A 22,168-nucleotide genomic window follows, 5' to 3' on the forward strand; every position below is an offset into this window, starting at 1 on the left:
ATGTTTTTATTCTATTTCCAGCCAAAATAGACAAAGAAAATAATCTGATGTTGTCTTTATTTTTTTTTACTTTTAATGCCATGATTTTAATAGTCTGGCACAGTGTGCACAGATTTTTCCTCCATGCGGCCCCTGAGCTAAAATGACTTTGACACCCTTGCTCTACATCACAAGTGTCAAACTCAATGATGCCCGCGACATCATTTTATGTGGCCCGCGAAAGCCTGGAAAAAAATCGGGTTTCAATAAAATACTTGGTTGTTTTTTTTGGTCATTTTTACTCAATGCATTCGTTCTTTTCAATTTTGACAGAAAAAAAAAATGCATATTTTAAACTTTAATCTTATCTGATCATGCCAATTATATTATTATATACTGTATTGCAAAACTATTTTTGTGGGATAAAAATATTTAAATATCTGCTTGTCCCCTTTATTTATGTTTAAGTTATACATTAAAAAAAATAATAATCAAATGCATTTCGATGAATCATGATTAATCACAGGTTATTACCCGCATGCATAATATAAATTAATTTTTTTTAAAGCGGCCCTCTGAAAGCAGCCATTACTGCACTGCAAAAAGTCAGTGTTCAAAAACAAGAAAAAAAAATACAAAAATGAGGGGTATTTTATTTGAACTAAGCAAAATTATCTGCCAATAGAACAAGAACATTTGGCTTGTCAAGACTTTCCAAAACAAGTAAAATTAGCTAAACTCAATGAACCCAAAAACACCATAAAATAAGTATATTCTCACTAATAACAACTGTACTACTATATGAGTACATATTTTCTATTGTTTCATTGAAAATAAAACAGCAAAGTCCATTTGGCTGTCATCTATTTTAATTATGAGACACAATTGTGACAAAATCATGATTTTTTTTTTTACATGCTTGAAATAAGAAATTATTACTTTAAAAAAGTAGTTTTATACTTGTGAGTGTTGATGACACAGCTTTGCAACAGTTGATATTCTAGTTTCAAGCATGTTTTACTCAATATAGGTCATCAAATCTCAGCAACAAGCTGTAATATCTTACTGAGATCATTTAGGACCAAAACACTTAAAACAATTACAAACCCTGTTTCCATATGAGTTGGGAAATTGTGTTAGATGTAAATATAAACGGAATACAATGATTTGCAAATCATTTTCAACCCATATTCAATTGAATGCACTACAAAGACAACATATTTGATGTTCAAACTCAAAAACTTTATTTTTTTTTTGCAAATAATAATTAACTTAGAATTTCATGGCTGCAACACGTGCCAAAGTAGTTGGGAAAGGGCATGTTCACCACTGTGTTACATGGCCTTTCTTTTTAACAACACTCAGTAAACGTTTGGGAACTGAGAAGACACATTTTTTAAGCTTCTCAGGTGGAATTATTTCCCATTCTTGCTTGATGTACAGCTTAAGTTGTTCAACAGTCCGGGGGTCTCCGTTGTGGTATTTTAGGCTTCATAATGCGCCACACATTTTCAATGGGAGACAGGTCTGGACTACAGGCAGGCCAGTCTAGTACTCGCACCCTTTTACTATGAAGCCACGTTGATGTAACACGTGGCTTGGCATTGTCTTGCTGAAATAAGCAGGGGCGTCCATGGTAACGTTGCTTGGATGGCAACATATGTTGCTCCAAAACCTGTATGTACCTTTCAGCATTAATGGTGCCTTCACAGATGGGTAAGTTACCCATGTCTTGGGCACTAATACACCCCCATACCATCACAGATGCTGGCTTTTACACTTTGCACCTATAACAATCCGGATGGTTCTTTTCCTCTTTGGTCCGGAGGACACGACGTCCACAGTTTCCAAAAACAATTTGAAATGTAGACTCGTCAGACCACATAACACTTTTCACTTTGTATCAGTCCATCTTAGATGAGCTCAGGCCCAGCGAAGCCAACGGCGTTTCTGGGTGTTGTTGATAAACGGTTTTCGCCTTGCATAGGAGAGTTTTAACTTGCACTTACAGATGTAGCGACCAACTGCAGTTACTGACAGTGGTTTTCTGAAGTGTTCCTGAGCCCATGTGGTGATATCCTTTACACACTGATGTCGCTTTTTGATGCAGTACCACCTGAGGGGTCGAAGGTCCGAAATTTAATCGCTTACGTGCAGTGATTTCTCCAGATTCTCTGAACCCTTTGATGATATTACGGACCGTAGATGGTGAAATCCCTAAATTCCTTGCAATAGCTGGTTGAGAAAGTTTTTTCTTAAACTGTTCAACAATTTGCTCACGCATGTGTTGACAAAGTGGTGACCCTCGCCCCATCCTTGTTTGTGAATGACTGAGCATTTCATGGAATCTACTTTTATACCCAATCATGGCACCCACCTGTTCCCAATTAGCCCGTTCACCTATGGGATGTTCCAAATAAGTGTTTGATGAGCATTCCTCAACTTTATCAGTATTTATTGCCACCTTTCCCAACTTCTTTGTCACGTGTTGCTGGCATCAAATTCTAAAGTTAATGATTATTTGCAAAAAACAAAATGTTTATGAGTTTGAACATCAAATATGTTGTCTTTGTAGCATATTCAACTGAATATGGGTTGAAAATGGTTTGCAAATCATTGTATTCCGTTTATATTTACATCTTTCCCAACTCAAAACAGGGTTTGTAAAACACTCTAACATAAAATCTGATTTGTGAGAAGAATTATCTTATCTGACAGAAAATAAGCAAATATCACCCTTATTTGAGATATTTCATCTTACTTAGATTTCAGTTTTTGCAGTGTGCCATGTGGCCCTCAATGAATAAAACATGACTTGGTGAGTTGTGCCAGCTTGTTCTCGCTAGGGGGCGCCTTTGCACCATGACCTGCATAGTCGGGCCAGAAACCCCCACAGAACGGGAGAAATGGACTCCAAAGATCTGCACCTGGGGATAGGTTGATTGGCAACACTAAATTGGCCCTCGTGTGTGAATGTTGTCTCTATCGGTGGCGACTTGTCCTACCGCCCGAGCTCAGCTGGGATAGGCTCCAGCACGCCCCAAAAGTGACGAGCGGTAGAAAATGGACGAATGATTGGGTGCTTGCTGACCGTGTAGCTACTTAAAGGTGCGATACGTAACATGACGCAGACTACTTTCCTGCACCTGATGAATACTCTTCCTTTTTAACCCACCATTCATCACTCTCTCTACTTCACTTTTCCCCCACATCCCCAGGAGCCACCATATTGATTACTTTTCATTTCAAGATCATTAATTTCCCAGCGCTTTTTCAGGCCGCCCGAGACCCTCGTTAGTTAGACCGGAGCACAGAAGGAAGCATTTTAAACCTGGGTTCGGCTGTTGCCGCGTGAAAGGAGGATTCAAAATCCATCCATCTTCTTCCGCTTATCCGAGGTGGGGTCGCGGGGGCAGCAACCTAAGCAGGGAAGCCCAGACTTCCCTCTCCCCAGCCGCTTCGTCCAGCTCCTCCCGAGGGATCCCGAGGCGTTCCCGGACCAGCCGGGAGACATAGTGTTAAGTTAAGTTAAGTGTCACGGCCAGGGCGCATTGGAATGCGTCCTCATCCTTGCGCGCTGCAAGCACCGCGGGACACGCCCACGATTGTGGCGCAGATCTAGGGACGCGCCGCGCGCATCTCCGCCCTGCAGCTGCCGCCAGCTGCAATCACTTGCCGGCAATCATCACACCTGCCTGGAATGAAGGAGCTGCCTTCATAAGCCTGGACATCTTGGCATGCCGGCGCCGGAATATAATCATCTGTTGGCGTATAGTAAGCGATCATCCTGCTTGATGCAATACTGTTCTCTCTGTCTGTTTTCCCTTCCGTGTTTCATTGTCGTGTCATCCTACTGCAGACCTCCGTTCCCGTGTTTTGACGTTGCTGTGTGTCTCGTCATTTCTCGTCGTCGTTCCCCTGCTTCTCGGACTGCTCCTTGGATCTCGACCTCCCGCTTGGACACGGATTCCCCTCTTCCCCTGGACTTCCTCATCTCTCGTTCAACACTTGGTAACGCACACCTCAGTTAAATACTACACATAGTCGTACACCATACACACTCTTGGATTTTGCCACACTCCATTTCCTTAGTTCATATATTTAGTGTTTATTATTATATATATTACTATATATAATAAATCATTGAACATTACTGCCATCTAGTGTCTGTTGCCGTCACCTCCTCTGCAAACCTTAACATTAAGTTAAGTACCAATGATTGTCACACACACACTAGGTGAGGCGAAATTATTCACTGCATTTGACCAATCACCCTTGATCACCCCCTGGGAAGTGAGGGGAGCAGTGAGCAGCAGCGGTGGCCGCGTCCGGGAATACTTTTTGGTGATTTAACCCCCAATTCCAACCCTTGATGCTGAGTGCCAAGCAGGGAGGTAATGGGTTCCATTTTTATAGTCTTTGGTATGACTCGGCCGGGGTTTGAACCCACAACCTACCGATCTCAGGGCGGATACTCTAGAACAGGGGTCGGCCGCATGCGGCTCTTTGATCACTCTGATGCGGCTCAGCAGCTTACTTGCTGAACCCCCCAATTTTCCCGTGAGACTTCCGGATTTCAGTGCCTCTCGCAGAAAACTCCCGGGATTAATATTCACCGATTTTCACCCTTACGGCTATAATAAGGGCGTGCCATAATGGTATAACATTTGGCGCCCTCTACAATCTGTATTAACAGAGTGCCAGCCCAACACTTGTTATACAATATACATCTTTTGCTTGCACACGTACGTGACAGCAAGGCATACTTGGTCAACAGCCACACAGGTTACACTGACGGTGGTCATATAAAACAACTTTAACACTCTTACTAATAATGCGCCACACTTTGAACCAAAACCAAACAAGAATGACAAACACATTTCGGGAGAACATCTGCACCTTAACACAACAGAACAAACACCCAGAATCCCATGCAGCCCTGACTCTTCCGGGCTACATTATACATCCCTGTTACCACCAAACCCCACCCCCACCCCAACCCTGCTCCCTCACACATCAACCCCACCCCCTCTCTGTGCATCGGTTGAGGTGGGCGGGGTTTGGTAGCGGGGGGTGTATAATGTATCCCGGAAGAGTTAGGGCTGCATGGGATTCTGGGTATTTGTCCTGTTGTGTTTATGTTGTGTTACGGTGCAGATGTTCTCCCGAAATGTGTTTGTCATTCTTGTTTGGTGTGGGTTCACAGTGTGGCCCATTATTAGTAAGAGTGTTAAAGTTTTTTTTTTAATACCGCCACCGTCAGTGTGAGCTGTGTGGTTGTTGACCAAGTATGCCTTGCTGTTGCCTACGTGAGCAAAGCAGAAGCCCCATACAATGTGTGGCTGATCAAGCACGCTGACTGTAGTGAGTGCTATATGCTGTACCATCACGGCACGCATGACGCTGACAAGCGCCATTCAATTAAAACCTGCGTGCCGCACCAGCTTTCAAACTCCACATAAAGATGTGGGCAACGTGTCTGAGACCCCTGGTAATACATAGCACAAAGCAAAAAAAAAAACTTTGTGTGCATTGTATTTCATTTAAAATTTCAAAAAATGTTTGCGGCTCCCATTGTTTTCTATAATGTGTGAAACTGGTCAAAATGGCTCTTTGACTGGTAAAGGTTGCCGACCCCTGCTCTAGAATAATTGTTTGTAAGTTATCACAAAAAACTTTTGTGTTGAAATGAGTTCCAGGCAAAAGGACAGGGGCTGTCTTTGAAACGTACCAAGAAGAAGGCTCGTAAAACTCCACTGGGACTTCAAAGCGGAGAGATGACAGGATCTGCCCAATTTCCAGACGAACTCTTTTTGAACTGTTCGGTAACTAAAGGCAACGCTGTTTACGACCCACTTCCCTCTGGAAGCAGCTGTGGTCAGGTGGGGGGGGAGAAAGTCAAATAAAGAAGGAGGAGTGCAATCTTTGGGCAAAGCTTGCTGGAGATTGTAGAAGGATACAATGTCCGGGCGACTCTCCTCAATATGAACCCGACACCGGCCCGCAGGCCACAGCCGCCTACTGCTGTTTTGCACGCACCAATACTCCATCAGTGTTGGCGCTAGAAATTAAAAAAATGGGGTCGTAGGTGTTAGAATAATTGTTTGTAAGTTATCACTAAGAAGTTTGTGTTGAAATGAGTTCCAGGCAAAAGGACAGGGGCTGTCTTTGAGGCCTACCAAGAAGAATGCTCGTAAAACTCCACTGTGTAAGGGGGAGAGCCACATGAAGGGTTTTCTGTTTTCTCTCATGTATGGTAATCAACAGAAGGATGTTGTTCTGGCCCAAGGACTTCAAAGCGGAGAGATCACAGGATCTGCCCAATTTCCAGACGAACTCTTTTTGAAGTATTTTACGAACTCTTTTTGAACTGACCTTTCCTGTGAATTGTTTACGACCTTTTCTGTGAACTTTTTGCGACCTTTGTCCTTTGGAAACAAAGGTGGCCATGTGGTCGGGGAGGGTCCAAAATAAAAGGAGGAGGCATGCAATCTTTTGGCAGAGCGTGCTGAGATACTGTACAAGGGTACAGTGTGTCCAGGCGTGTCTCCTCAGTTGAGTCCAAATAGAATTTTGTCTCTGTTTAATTCTTTGCCTCTTGTCTTGTTTAATAGATGTCATCAGTGTTTGAACCTGACACATAGTCTTCCCAACGTGTCCTGGGTCTTCTTGTGGCCTCCTACCGGTCAGACGTGCCCTTAACACCTCCCTAGGGAGGCGTTCGGGTGGCATCCTGACCAGATGCCCGAACCACCTCATCTGGCTCCTCTCCATGTGGAGGAGCAGCGGCTTTAATTTGAGCCCCCCCCCGGATGGCAGAGCTTCAAAATGTCGGCGGCAAATTGGCAAACCTCGGCCGACGTCGCCATTAGCCTCGCTCGCCATCCGCCTGCGATCTCCCCACCCGTGACTCATCCACTTTGGCGAGGGCCGGAGCACCAAGAAGTCTCTCGAGGCCCGCGGCCATCACCTCACCTTCATAGCACCAGAGGGGTGTTACATTATTTTACGGTAAAGGTGTCATGGGTGATTCATTCGCGGACACGAGGCGCCCGGCGTGGCGGCGCCTCAATCTGCTCGTACTCGTCGGCACGTCAAAGCTTCACAAATGGCTTCCCTCATCCAATCTTGGGGAGGATTTTATTTATTCATCATTTGTTCCCGGGCGGAGACGAATCACCTCGCTTCTTGCCTCCTCGAGTGGGCTTTGAGGAGACACCATTCTATTTTACTGCTGTTCCTTCCAATACGTGCGGAGCAATAACATCACCTACTGCAGGGCTTCCTCGGCCCAACTTTTCCACTCAAATATGAACACTGAATTAGTAATCCCACGCTTGATATTAATCGTATTCAAAAATGATATCTAACTGTCAGGTTCAAACACTGATGAAATCTATTAAACAAGACAAGAAGCAAGGAATTAAACAGAGAATGTTACGGCTCAGACTCCAGTGAGAGAACCGCGGGCCGCTGCGAGCGCACCTCCGCACGGCTGCAGGAGATCTGCAATCAGCGCACCTGCCTGGGATGAACGAGCTGCCTTCCTAAGCCCGCACAACCTACCATGCCGGGCCGGAATATAGTCTTCTGTTGGCATACAGTAAGCGATCATCGGATATTTATGCTCGATCTCTCTCTCCGTGTTCCCCTCCGTGTTTCATTGTTCTTCCAGCGTCTGCCATTGTTCCTGTGTTGGCGAGGTGTGCGTCTCATCACCTTTGTGTCCAAGATGTTTAATTGTAAATAAATAAATGATAAATGGGTTGTACTTGTATAGCGCTTTTCTACCTTCAAGGTACTCAAAGCGCTTTGACACTACTTCCACATTTACCCATTCACACACTAATGGAGAGAGCTGCCATGCAAGGCGCTAACCAGCACCCATCAGGAGCAAGGGTGAAGTGTCTTGCTCAGGACACAACGGACATGACGAGGTTGGTACTAGGTGGGGATTGAACCAGGGACCCTCGGGTCGCGCATGGCCATTCTTCCACTGCGCCACGCCGTCCCTAACATTCATCTTAGTTGTAGTTTTCACTACCAAATTTGGAGGTGTTGAAATTGCCATGTAAAATCGCTAATGCTAATAGTAGCCTGTCTATGGCAATTCCGATATAAATTAGCATCAAGTTACGTGCTTTTACTGCCATCTCGTGTCTACTTTTTATGTCAGAAAAATTTTAAATTATCGAAAAACTTTCCGTTCTCGGAGTTCCCAGTGAACAGACGAAAGCTGTCTTTGTTGCACCAAGCCAAAGGCTTGGAAAATTCCGCTGTGTACGATGAGAGGAGACGGGAGGGGTTATCTCGGGGGCGGTATAGCTCGGTTGGTAGAGTGGCCGTGCCAGCAACTTGAGGGTTGCAGGTTCGATACCCGCTTCCGCCATCCTAGTCACTGCCGTTGTGTCCTTGGGCAAGACACTTTACCCACCTGCTCCCAGTGCCACCCACAGTGGTTTAAATGTAACTTAGATATTGGGGGTTTCACAATGTAAAAGTGCTTTGAGTCACTAGAGAAAAGCGCTATATAAATATACTTCACTTCACTTTTTGTCCCCTTGCTTCCCGGACTGCCCTTTTGGATTCTCGACCTCTCGCTTGGAAACGGATCTTGTCTCTTCTCTCCTGCCCTGGATCATCTGCCTGCCCCACGGACTTCCGTGTTCCTTCGCTCTCGACAACATTTGGTAACACACACCTCAGCTAATCACACACATAGCCACACCACATACACTTTTGGATCTAGTTCACACTCCGTTTCCTTAGTTTATATTCTATTGTTTGATTATTATATATATATGGTGAATATATATAATACATCTATAGAGCTACATAATCCCCTGGTGTCTGTTGCCGTCATCTCCCCCTTAGTAAACATAACAGAGACAGAATTACATTTGGCTCAATTGAGGAGAGACGTCTGGACTGTACTCTTTGTACAGTCTCACCACGCTCCTGACGAAAGATTGTACGCCTCCTCTTTTATTTGGACTTTCCCTGATTACATGGCAACAGCTGTTTCTAAGGGAGGGGGGCCGTAAACAGCCACCGCCTTTGATTGAAACAGTTCAAAGAAAAGGTCGTAATCTCCCCCTTAGTAAACATAACAGAGACAGAATTAAATTTGGCTCAATTGAGGAGAGACGTCTGGACTGTACTCTTTGTACAGTGTGTATGTGTATATATATATATATATATATATATATATATATATATATATATATATATATATATATATATATACATATATGTGGGTATATATATATATATATATATATATATATATATATATATATATATATATATATATATATATATATATATATATATGTATGTGTGTGTATATATATGTGTGTGTGTATATATGTATACATATATATATGTCCACAATACTTCAACAATGACTGAGGGGAATAAAATATCTGTACAGTCCTGTTACGAAAGTCCATCCATCCATCAATTTTCTACCGCTTGTCCCTTTTGGGGTCGCGGGGGCTGCTGGAGCCTATCTCAGAAGCATTCGGTCGGAAGGCGGGGTACACCCTGGACAAGTCGCCACCTCATCGTAGGGCCCTGTTACGAAAGTCTTTTTTTAAATATTTGTTTATTAAAAAAAAAGTTGATGTTGAATCACTGTAATGTTTTGTGTCAACATGCTATTAGAATAAATGAGCTACATTTCATGTATTTGCTAGATTCTATGCTCAGTCTTGTTCCTCCAAAGAGTGGAAGGAGGAACCTTAGTTACCCGACATGTGCCGATGCGCATTTTGAGTAGTTCAATATATTTTTTTTTTAGCTTGAAACGCTCAACAAGCAAATAGCTTTTGAGACTTCTTTGTTCTCCAGCTGACAATTGAATCTTGCTGAATCGATCATCATCATCATCCATCTTGCATCACGACGGCCCACTTGAGCACCCTCCCGCCCCCCCGACAGCCCCTCGATAACAATGGCCGCCTTTGTTGTGGCTCGACAGGAGAGCCGTGCGACAACATGGTTAGTGCGACACTCCAACTGTTACGAGGAGATGAGAGGAGATGGCCGAGACTTCTCAGGAGACAAACAAAGTGTCTTCCTCGCCGTGTTTGGAGTGAGGCCTCAATTGAACATCAACGTATGGTAGCCTTGTTACACCATTTGCAAAAGCCACTACTTGTGATTATTATAAGTTTTACAGATGGATATAAGACGACAAGCAGATATGTTTATTTTCAATAACTGGAAAATATGATTGGTACATCAGATCATATTCAAATGTGCAACATTTTTCTGTCAAAATTGAAAGAACACATACTTGCCCTTTTAGCCAGGAAGTGCCTTTTATTAGTCTAAATCAGGCATTTAACAAGCATACAAATAGCTCAATTAACTTAAACGAAGCAGCTAATAGTGATGTGCGATACCACTGATTTTCTTTATGATCCGATACAAAGTCAAATTCAGGCTGGTATCGGCAATCATGATCCAATACCGATACTTTGTGCAGCAGTGACGTGCGGTGAGGTTGATGGCTGGTGAGGCACTGACTTCATCACAGTCAGATTTACAAACATATGAACCCTAAAGAGTATCTTATTCACCATTTGATTGGCAGCAGTTAACGGGTTATGTTTAAAAGCTCATTCCAGCATTCTTCCCTGCTTGGCACTCAGCATCAAGGCTTGGAATTGGGGGTTAAATCACCAAAAATGATTCCCGGGCGCGGCGCCGCTGCTGCCCACTGCTCCCCTCACCTCCCAGGGGGTGATCAAGGGGATGGGTCAAATGCAGAGGACACATTTCACCACACCTAGTGTGTGTGTGACAATCATTGCTACTTTAACTTAACTTTAACTTTACACATACAAACTGTAGCACACAAAAAAGCACATTTAATAAAAAAAACGTTACGGTCTTACCTTTACTTATAAATGAAGTCCATGCGCCGCTGTTGTGCTGGATTAATGAACCCCCTGACGGGAGTGTTATATCAACTAAAGCCCTCACTTCAACTTTCCACGTGCAAGATTGAATCTATTTAAAAAAGTGTAACCGAGGGTTTATAAATGTCGCCTATACTGTATGAAACTACAAAATAACAAACACGGAGGCTCCAGTTTACACGAGGACCACTTTATTTACCTTCTTTCAAAAACCTCCGCTCCACTACATGTCATCACTTCCGCTCTTGGCGCCTTCAAAATAAGAGCTCAAGGCATATACTGTATAACAGCGCATAACCGGAACTTAACATCACAAAGAGGAAAGCCCATAAAAATAGGTTACAAAAGTTATTTAATAAGAAGCCAAAAAGTGCAAAAACAATAATGTTCGTGTTGGAGGAGTTGTGAATTGGGTACACCTGCAGTCTGCAGGTGTACCTAATGTTGTGGCCCTGCAGTCATTCACAACTCCTCCAACACGAACATTGTTGTTTTTGCACTTTTTGGCTTCTTATGAAATAACGTTTTTAAATAGATTCAATCTTGCACGTGGAAAGTTTAAGTGTGGGCTTAGTTGATATACCACTCCCGTCAGGGGGTGCAAATTCTACGGCGGGGGTGCAGGAGGCAAGATTACTGCGAGCCTCAGCCAGTGCGTCTTTTGCAGCCGTTTTATGATCACTCAGCACAAGAAATACGTTACACACATACAGTTGTTGACAAAATACACTGTACATTATATACCTCAGCTAACTAAACTATGGAAATGTATAATATAATTCATATAGCAATACGGTCTCACTGCACAGTAGGCCAGCAGTTAGACGAGTCCGCAATCCATGTTGAGGCACTGAGTGACGTGCCTCAACTGGCTGCTGTTCACCGCACTCTCTCTTCTCAGTATTTGAACGGCACATGTGAAAATTCAGCGATTTTGAATAGAAATAATCTAAAACTGGTGAAGTTAAATGGAAAATAACTTTATAGTATAATCACTAGATACATTTAACAATTTAATATTTATTTTTTTCTTTTTACATTTTTTTTCTTTCCATGGCAGGTGAGGCCCCGCCTCACCTGCCATCTAGTGACTGCACGTCACTGTTGTGCACATATACTTAACCTGTCTGCTAAAACTTTTAAAGTTCTGCATTTTAAAATCATAACATATCTAAAAAAAAAACAGTAAAAATGTTAGAAAAAATAGCAAAAAAATCGGAATGTAATGAGAAAAAGCTGAATTTTTTAAAACTAATAATATACTTAATCACCTACAACACAAAGTTTTGTCTTTAAATATATACAAATGTTTTTAGCATTTTTTTTTTAATAGAACATTTCAAAATGGCCCCCCGATACTTTCCTTTTCAGTATGCGGCTCTTTGAGACACCCCTTATCTAAAATATTAGAAGCCGTCAAAATAAAAATAACATATATTTAAAATATAAACAAAGTTTACAATAAAAAATAAAATAATACTGATTCATTAATTTGAGGGGGGTTATGGAGAAAGCTGGCAGCTTTGTTGCCAGAATTTGTGTGTTAAATTGACATTGTTTTTTACAACATTATATTGTTAAAATTAAAATTAAATTTTTTTTTTCAAGGTTAAAAATGTTTTTCAAGGTAAAAAATGATTTTCAAGGTAAAAATTTTTTTTCAAGGTAAAAATGTTTTTTCAAGGTTAAAAACAATCTTCAAGGTAAACAAATGATTTTCAAGGTAAAAAAAAAATTTTCAAGGTAAATTTTTTTTTTCAAGGTTAAAAATGATTTTCAAGGTAAAAAAAATGATTTTAAAGGTAAACATTTTTTTTCAAGGTAAAAAATGATTTTCAAGGTAAAAAATGTTTTTCAAATTTTTTTAATTTTTTAAATATGTTTTTAAATTTTTTTTTAACTTTTATTTAATTTTTTAAAACAATTTAAAACTATTTTAAAAAATTTAAATTTTTTTAAACAATTTTAACAATTAACATTTTTTTTTAGGGTTAGGGTTAGGGTTAGGGTTAAGATTAGGGTTAGGGCTAATTTAAATATTAAAACATTTTTTAAAAAATTAAAAAATGTTTTAAATTTTTTTAAATTTTTTAACAAATTTAAAACAACTTACAAAAATTAAAAAAAAATTCTAAAAAAAGTAAAAAAAATTTAAAAATTTTTTTTTTAAGTTAAAACATGATTTTCAAGGTAAAAAATGATTTTGAAGGTAAAACAATTTTTTCAAGGTTAAAAATGATTTTCAAGGTAAAAAAAATGATTTTCAAGGTAAAAAAAATTTTTCAAGGTAAATTTTTTTTTTCAGGGTAAAAAATGATTTTCAAGGTAAAAAAAATTTTCAAGGGAAATTTTTTTTTTCAAGGTTAAAAATGATTTTCAAGGTAAACAAATGATTTTCAACGGGGGGGGGGGGGGGGGGGGGGTTTGTCATAAAAAAATACAATCATGTGTGCTTACGGACTGTATCTCTGCAGACTGTATTGATCTCTATTGATATATAATGTAGGAACCAGAAATATTAATAACAGAGTGATTTAATTTATTTTGCGGCCCGGTACCAATCGATCCACGGACCGGTACTGGGCCGCGGCCCGGTGGTTGGGGACCACTGCCTTATAGAAATAAATGTAACGATCGAAATGAAACTCAATGAAGTGGAGTAAAAGTAGCATTTCTTCTCCACAAATATACCAAGTAAAAGTAAAAAGTACAATTTATCCAAAAAAGTTACTTAAGTAAAGATCATGTTGTGCCATTTGGGATTAAACATGTGCTTAAAAAATTACATTTTGATTCCATCCATCCATCTTCTTTCGCTTATCGGAGATCGGGTCGCGGGGGCAGCAGCCTAAGCAGGGAAGCCCAGATTTCCCTCTCCCCAGCCACTTCGTCCAGCTCCTCCCGGGGGATCCCAAGGCGTTCCCAGACCAGCCGGGAGACAGTCTTCCCGACGTGTCCTGGGTCTTCCCCGTGGCCTCCTACCGGTCGGACGTGCCCGAACCACCTCATCTGGCTCCTCTCGATGTGGAGGAGCAGTGGCTTTACTTTGAGCTCCTCACCCTATCTCTAAGGGAGAGCCCCGCCACCCGGCGAAGGAAACTAATTTCGGCCGCTTGTACCCGTGATCTTGTCCTTTCGGTCATAACCCAAAGCTCTTGACCATAGGTGAGGATGGGAACGGTAAATTGAGAGCTTTGCCTTCCGGCTCAGCTCCTTCTTCACCACAACGGATTGCTACAGCGTCCTCATTACTGAAGACGCCGCACTGATCCGCCTGTCGATCTCACGATCCACTCTTCCCTCACTCGTGAACAAGACTCCGAGGTACTTGAACTCCTCCACTTGGGGCAAGATCTCCTCCCCAACCCGGAGATGGCGCTCCACCCTTTTCCGGGTGAGAACCATGGACTCGGACTTGGAGGTGCTGATTGTCATCCCAGTCGCTTCACACTCGGCTGCGAACCGATCCAGTGAGAGCTGAAGATCTTGGCCAGATGAAGCCATCAGGACCACATCATCTGCAAAAAGTAGAGACCTAATCCTGCATCCACCAAACCAGATCAACCTCAAGGCCTTGACTGCGCCTAGAAATTCTGTCCATAAAGGTTATGAACAGAATCGGTGACAAAGGGCAGCCTTGGCGGAGTCCAACCCTCATTGGAAACGTGTCCGACTTACTGTCGGCAATGCGGACCAAGCTCTGAAACTGATCATACAGGGAGTGGACCGCCACAATCAGACAGTCCGTTACCCCATACTCTCTGAGCACTCCCCACAGGACTTCCCCGGGTACACGGTCGAATGCCTTCTCCAAGTCCACAAAGCACAAGTAGACTGGTTGGGCCAACTCCCATGCACCCTCAAGGACCCTGCCGAGAGTATAGAGCTGGTCCACAGTTCCACGACCAGGACGAAAACCACACTGTTCCTCCTGAATCCGAGGTTCGACTCCTCTCCAGTACACCTTGAATAGACCTTACCGGGATGTCATCTTTGTTTTATTGCATCGACGAAAAGATGAGGCCACTCATTGATGAAGGGGACTTTTTCATCCTACGTGTTTGTCTCTGTAAAGCCACCTTATCTTGTTTTCATCTGGGCACACTGCGCGGCATCTCTGAGCGATATTAATATTCAAATATCATTTTAAATGCGCTCCAGTCGCCTGAACTGATGGGCCAATTTTTTTATTTGCCTGTCATTCATGTCATGATTTCAATATGTCATTATCAAGAACAGTGATTTGATTAGAAATATTAAAGGCCCCAAAAAATAAACTGGATACATGCACAATACATGTAAAACAAGGAAAACAATTACTAAGCAAAGTGTTTTATCTAATAAACATCATTTGATGTGTTCCTCGTCTTTATTTCTTAAATGTAATCGTTGATATTGACTGGTATACTCAAGCTATAGAGATGACATCAGGAGGAAAACTGCATTTAAATTAGATAATAATGAGTCATATCTTGGAATATGGGATCCATTCTATATATGTTATACACCTTTGCAATTACTCCAAAATTCAGCGGCACGTGTGACAAAGACCAGAAGGCGGGCTCACATTACACCAGTTTTAAAATCTCTGCATTGGCTCCCCGTGTGTTTCAGGATCAATTTTAAGGTTCTTCTTATGGTTTATAAATGTTTGTATGGTATTGGGCCTTCTTATCTTTCAGATTTGCGTCTACCCTGTGTGGTCCTCTGTGTTTTTAAAATTTTGCTTTCTATTTACTGTTTTAATTGGTTTTACCCTTTGAAATTGTTTTTAATCATATTTATTTTATATTGTTTTTAATTGTGTTTAATATTGTTGTGCAGCACTTTGGAAACATTTTGTTGTTTAAATGTGCTATATAAATAAAGTGGATTGGATTGGATTACCCTATGAACCTTCCCGGGCCCTGAGATCCTATGGCACTCATCTCCTAATTATTCAAAAAGTCAGGACACGAAGTCACGGGATGGAATCTTTCCACTATTATGGCCACCCGTCCATGGAACAGCTTGCCGGAGGACCTCAGGGCTGCGGAGAACGTTCATGTTTTTAAGAGCAGGCTTAAGACCCACCTTTTTGATTTGGCTTTTACCTGATATTATTTTATTGAAGTCATTTGTATTTATCCTATTATCCTATTAGTTATGCAAGATTTTATTTAGTTCTATTTACTTACTGTGTATTCATAAATATATATATATTTTAATTTATTTCTATTAAATTTCATATTTCTTACTTGTAAAATAGTAAGAACCATGAGTAGCGATAAAGAATAAAATACAAGTAAGAAATATGAAAATTAATAGAAATAAATATAAAATACGTATATTTTATTTGTATTTCTATTAAAATAAATAAAATATATAATTTCTATTTTATTTTAATAGAAAAAAAAATATATATATATATATATATATATATATATATATATGAGTAGCGATAAAGAATAAAATACAAGAAATATGAAAATGAATAGAAATAAAAATAAAATATAAATATATTTTATTTTTATTTCTATTAAAAAAATATATATATATGTCCGCTGTGTACGCGGACATAGGGGGAAGTACAGAGCGCCAATAAACCTTAAAGGCACTGACTTTGCGTGCCGGCCCAATCACATAATATCTACGGCTTTTCACACACACAAGTGAATGCAAGCATACTTGGTCAACAGCCATACAGGTCACACTGAGGGTGGCCGTATAAACAACTTTAACACTGTTACAAATATGCGCCACACTGTGAACCCTCACCAAACAAGAATGACAAACACATTTCGGGAGAACATCTGCACCGTAACACAACATAAACACAACAGAACAAATACCCAGAACCCCTTGCAGCACTAACTCTTCTGGGACACTACAATATACACCCCCCGCTTCCCCCTAACCCCAGAACCCCGTCCACCTCAACCTCCTCATGCTCTCTCAGGGAGAGCATGTCCCAAATTCCAAGCTGCTGTTTTGAGGCATGTTAAAAAAAAAATAATGCACTTTGGGACTTCAATAATGAATATGACAGTGCCATGTTGGCATTTTTTACCATACCTTTAGTTGATTTATTTTGGAAAACCTTGTTACATTGTTTAATGCATCCAGCGGGGCATCACAACAAAATTAGGCATAATAATGTGTTAATTCCACGACTGTATATATTGGTATTGGTTGATATCGGAATTGGTAATTAAGAGATGGACAATATCGGAATATCGGCAAAAAAGCCATTATCAGACATCTCTAGTTTTAACCCTTCAGAAAAAAATCATTAAAATCCCAGCTTTTTTAATCACCTTTTTGTTGAATGACTAATGTACTGAGTGTCCAACCAGGGCCGCCAGGCTAAACCTGGGTGCTGAGAACTGGATTTGGAAAGTCCCCTTTCCCTTTTTTCATTCATTTTTTTTATTTATGTGAATATTTTTTTTAATCAAAATTTAATTTAATTTGATGCATGTTTTGTAGGACAACAAATGAACAGGATTATTGTTCAATAATTATTTTTGTGTGCAAAACAGCAATTTTAACATCGCTGAAACCTAAATGTGTAAACCTTCCAAAATCAAATCTGACTGGGCTTGGAACCCAGCACCTGTCAAGGATTGTTTTTTTTTAGAATTGCAACAAGCAAACGGAAGCGATTCAGCCCACAAATATCAGTCTGCATTGTTCCTCAATGATTCTTCAGCTATGCTAAATCAATAAGACATACTATGAGGGCAGATTTGAGAGAAAATCCATACAGTAATAACGCGTAGTGACATTTGCGACACGGTGTTTACTCGGGAGACTGGAATAATTCAGCTGGGACCACCTGTGGTGCGACATGTGACCTTGCGACACGACCGTGTGATCAATATAGCACACGACATAGAGGCAGAGTGCACGTTTTTGTCGATACAACAGAGAACAAAAATCAAAGATAAAAAAAAAAAAAAATCTCATCTGACCCAAGTCTGTGCCAGCGTCATGTTAGCGTCAGACATGCTTAAATAGTGCATGAGGATGCTTTTATGCCGAGTGAGGAGTTATGTTGCAGGACGCACATGAATGTAGACTTTCCCACAGGACTGCAGGCATCTCATTTGCATAATTGTCCATTTGGTAAAAGGTAGCAAAAAAAAAAACAGAAAAAAGAAGAAACACAAATTAACTTTCTACCGAGTTGTTATGTGCAACAAGCAGGACGCAGCCAAACTTGTTCAATTGGAATGGCAGAAAAAAAAATACCAGTAACAAATTAGTGAGCAGAATTGAGGTTAGAATTAGAGATGTCCGATAATGGCTTTTTTTGCCGATATCCGATATTGTCCAACTCTTAATTACCGATATATAGAGTCGTGAAAATTAACACATTATTATGCCTAATTTTGTTGTGATGCCCCGCTGGATGCATTAAACAATGTAACAAGGTTTTCCAAAATAAATCAACTCAAGTTATGGAAAAAAAAATGCCAACATGGCACTGCCATATTTATTATTGAAGTCACAAAGTGCATTATTTTTTTAAAGGGGAACATTATCACCAGACCTATGTAAGCGTCAATATATACCTTGATGTTGCAGAAAAAAGACCATATATTTTTTTAACCGATTTCCGAACTCTAAATGGGTGAATTGTGGCGAATTAAACACCTTTCTTTTTTTTATTTTTTTTTTTATTTTTTTTTTTTATGTCCTGTCCAGCTTCTCAGGCAAATCATATAGTTGATGTAGATGCCCATGTCGGCTGTTCAGATTTACTTTACAAAAGAGAAGTGTAGGATACTTCTCTTGTTGCCTTATTTGTATTTGACTTTATTAAATGTATTTATATTATCATTTAGTGCAGCCGGGCCGGAGCAGGAAGGGATAGAAAGAGAAAAAAAAAAGAAGACAGAGGGGGAAATTGTGGGGACAAGAGGGGGATTAGACAGAGAGACAAAAACAACAACAGCAAACAACAACAACAACAACAATAGAGCAACATCAGCAAATATGACATGTACAAATATGATGGTAAAAGTAATAGCAAATAAGCAGTTAGCGAAAAATAAAAAATAATACAGAAATGACAATGAGCATTATTACACTACAAATGGATCAATACAAATACCAATAGAAATAGCGCTATTGATAATGAACAATACCAATAATTTACCTTTATTATCAACAATACAGTTGTTTAAATGCAACAATACATATACGTAATGATAACTTGAGATACGAAAGAATGCAGAAAAATGGAGGGGGAGAAAGAGAAGCAACCTACATTAACCTTGTAGATTGTTATAGTCACAATAGGTTAAGCTTTGTCAGTGTGCCATGTGTTACACCCAGTTTACCCTAGGGCAACAACGTTAATATATGTTTGATGAAACGTGATTATGTGCATGAGTGTAAGTATGCATATGTACTTGTATATGTACAGAATGTGTATATGTGTTTGTACAGTGAATGTATATGTACAGAATGTGTATATGTGTTTGTACAGTGAATGTATATGTACAGAGTGTGTATATGTGTTTGTACAGTGAATGTATATGTACAGTATGTGTATGTGTATGTTTGTATATTGAATGTGCGTGTGGATGTACGAACATTAGGTAGGTAAATATGTACTGTATTTGTGTATGTATGTGGGAGCGTAGGTACCTATGTACGTATGTGAGCATATGTGAATTTGCATGTACAATACATTCGACTCCCAGAGTGCGTGGGAGCCAGAGCACGGCCCCATTACCCCCGAGAGCCCAACCCACAAACAGGAGGCGTGGTGCCCAGGGAACCAGGGACCACCGCCCCCACGCAGCCAAGCCGGCCAGCGACAGGAACCCCTGAGCCCGACCCACCGTACCGCCCACAAGGGCCAGCAGCAGGCCGCAGACAGACGCACCCGGCAGAGGACAGGGCACGAGAAAAGCAGGGGACAGCCAGACCCCAAGCCAGCGAGAGACCACACCCCACACGGGCAGAAAGGCGAGACGCCCCGCCCGAGGGACCCAGAGACTCCCCGCAACCGGACGGGAAGACCGCCCCCGCCCCACCGGCAACCGGGCCCCCACGAGCCCACCCCCCACCCCCGGAGAGCGCGGCGAGGCCAGCCCCCGGCCACCCCACCCAAACCGGCCGCCGCAGGACCACCCAGGCACAGGGCCACGGGAACCACCCACCCCACCCGCAGGGACCCCAACGATGGAGATGGAACAACCAGCAACCGCCCCGCCGAGCCCCCCCCCTGAGGGAGGGGAAAAATTAAAATTAATTAAACGCCTTTCTAATATTCGCTCTCGGAGCGATGACGGGAAGCAATCCGCCATTTTCTCAAACACCGAGTCAAATCAGCTCTGTTATTTTCCGTTTTTTCGACTGTTTTCCGTACCTTGGAGACATCATGCCTCGTCGGTGTGTTGTCGGAGGGTGTAACAACACGAACAGGGACGGATTCAAGTTGCACCAGTGGCCCAAAGATGCGAAAGTGGCAAGAAATTGGACGTTTGTTCCGCACACTTTACCGACGAAAGCTATGCTACGACAGAGATGGCAAGAATGTGTGGATATCCTGCGACACTCAAAGCAGATGCATTTCCAACGATAAAGTCAAAGAAATCTGCCGCCAGACCCCCAGGAAAAGATAGCGGATATGGGTATGTCTACAGAATATATTAATTGATGAAAACTGGGCTGTCTGCACTCTCAAAGTGCATGTTGTTGCCAAATGTATTTCATATGCTGTAAACCTAGTTCATAGTTGTTAGTTTCCTTTAATGCCAAACAAACACATACCAATCGTTGGTTAGAAGGCGATCGCCGAATTCGTCCTCGCTTTCTCCCGTGTCGCTGGCTTTCGTGTCGTTTCCGTCGGTTTCGCTTGCATACGGTTCAAACCGATATGGCTCAATAGTTTGTTTCTTCTTCAATTTCGTTTTCGCTACCTGCCTCCACACTACAACCATCCGTTTCAATACATGCGTAATCTGTTGAATCGCTTAAGCCGCTGAAATCCGAGTCTGAATCCGAGCTAATGTCGCTATAGCTTGCTGTTCTATCCGCCATGTTTGTTTGTATCGGCATCACTGTGTGACGTCACAGGAAAACGGACGGGTGTATATAACGATGGTTAAAATCAGGCACTTTGAAGCTTTTTTTAGGGATATTGCGTGATGGGTAAAATTTTGAAAAAAACTTCGAAAAATATAATAAGCCACTGGGAACTGATTTTTAATGGTTTTAACCCTTCTGAAATTGTGATAATGTTCCCCTTTAACATGCCTCAAAACAGCAGCTTGGAATTTGGAACATGCTCTCCCTGAGATAATCCTGATACCCACTACAACTATGGGAAGTACTATACTTTGACTTTCACAAAGTGCTTTTTTTTTTTTTAAACATGCCTCAAAACAACAGCTACAAAAACAATGAAGGCACACAGCTTCAGTCCAGAGTATACTAGAGTAATAAAGTAAACAATAACATAGTCCTCCTTTAGTGCAAAACTGCCTGGTATACTGTATAACAGGAAATTATAAACTGGGCTCAATCTGCCCTGCTCTAACGTATTTGTATGAGTTACACAAATGTTCTGCAAGCTAGTGGTGAGTGCTTGAAGAGGCCTAGCAGTCAGCCATCCATCCATTTTCTACCGCTTGTCCCTTTGGGCGGAGTCTTTAAGCGACAACTGTGTGGTACTACTTTTTTTCGGTGTTTGCTTTTAATCCATCTTCCGCTTGTATTCATCGTCTATCTCCTTATGATTCTTGAAGAGGTGGGAGATCAAATTGCTCGTATTAAAGGAAGACGTCTTGGTTCCTCCTCGCATAACCAACTTTTTGCAGACAGTTTTTTATCCGTCAGAGACACTTTAAATAATCCCAAACCATAGACATGGTGTCGTTTGTCAGTCACCGAGCGAGCTGGCTTGTTAGCCACGGCTACAGCACCGGCAACAACACACTCTTGTTATGTTTCGCTCGCGGCGGTTTGATGAGGTCATCAAGCGTCGCCAGTAAACCTCTCATGCTGCAGTCGGCAACTCCTGTGTTGTGTGTGGTGGGAGAGGGGAGGGGCTGCTGACTGGGAGACGCAACTGCTCTGTACAGCGGCGTTTTAAAAAGTCATTAATTTTACTATTTGAAACCGATACCGATAATTTCCGATATTACATTTTAAAGCATTTAACTCTAACTTGAGTTGATTTATTTTGTAAAACATTGTTACATTGTTTAATGCATCCAGCGGGTCATCACAACAAAATTAGGCATAATAATGTGTTGATTCCG

Source organism: Nerophis lumbriciformis, linkage group LG39 (genome assembly GCF_033978685.3).
Source record: "Nerophis lumbriciformis linkage group LG39, RoL_Nlum_v2.1, whole genome shotgun sequence".
Taxonomy (NCBI): Eukaryota; Metazoa; Chordata; class Actinopteri; order Syngnathiformes; family Syngnathidae; genus Nerophis; species Nerophis lumbriciformis.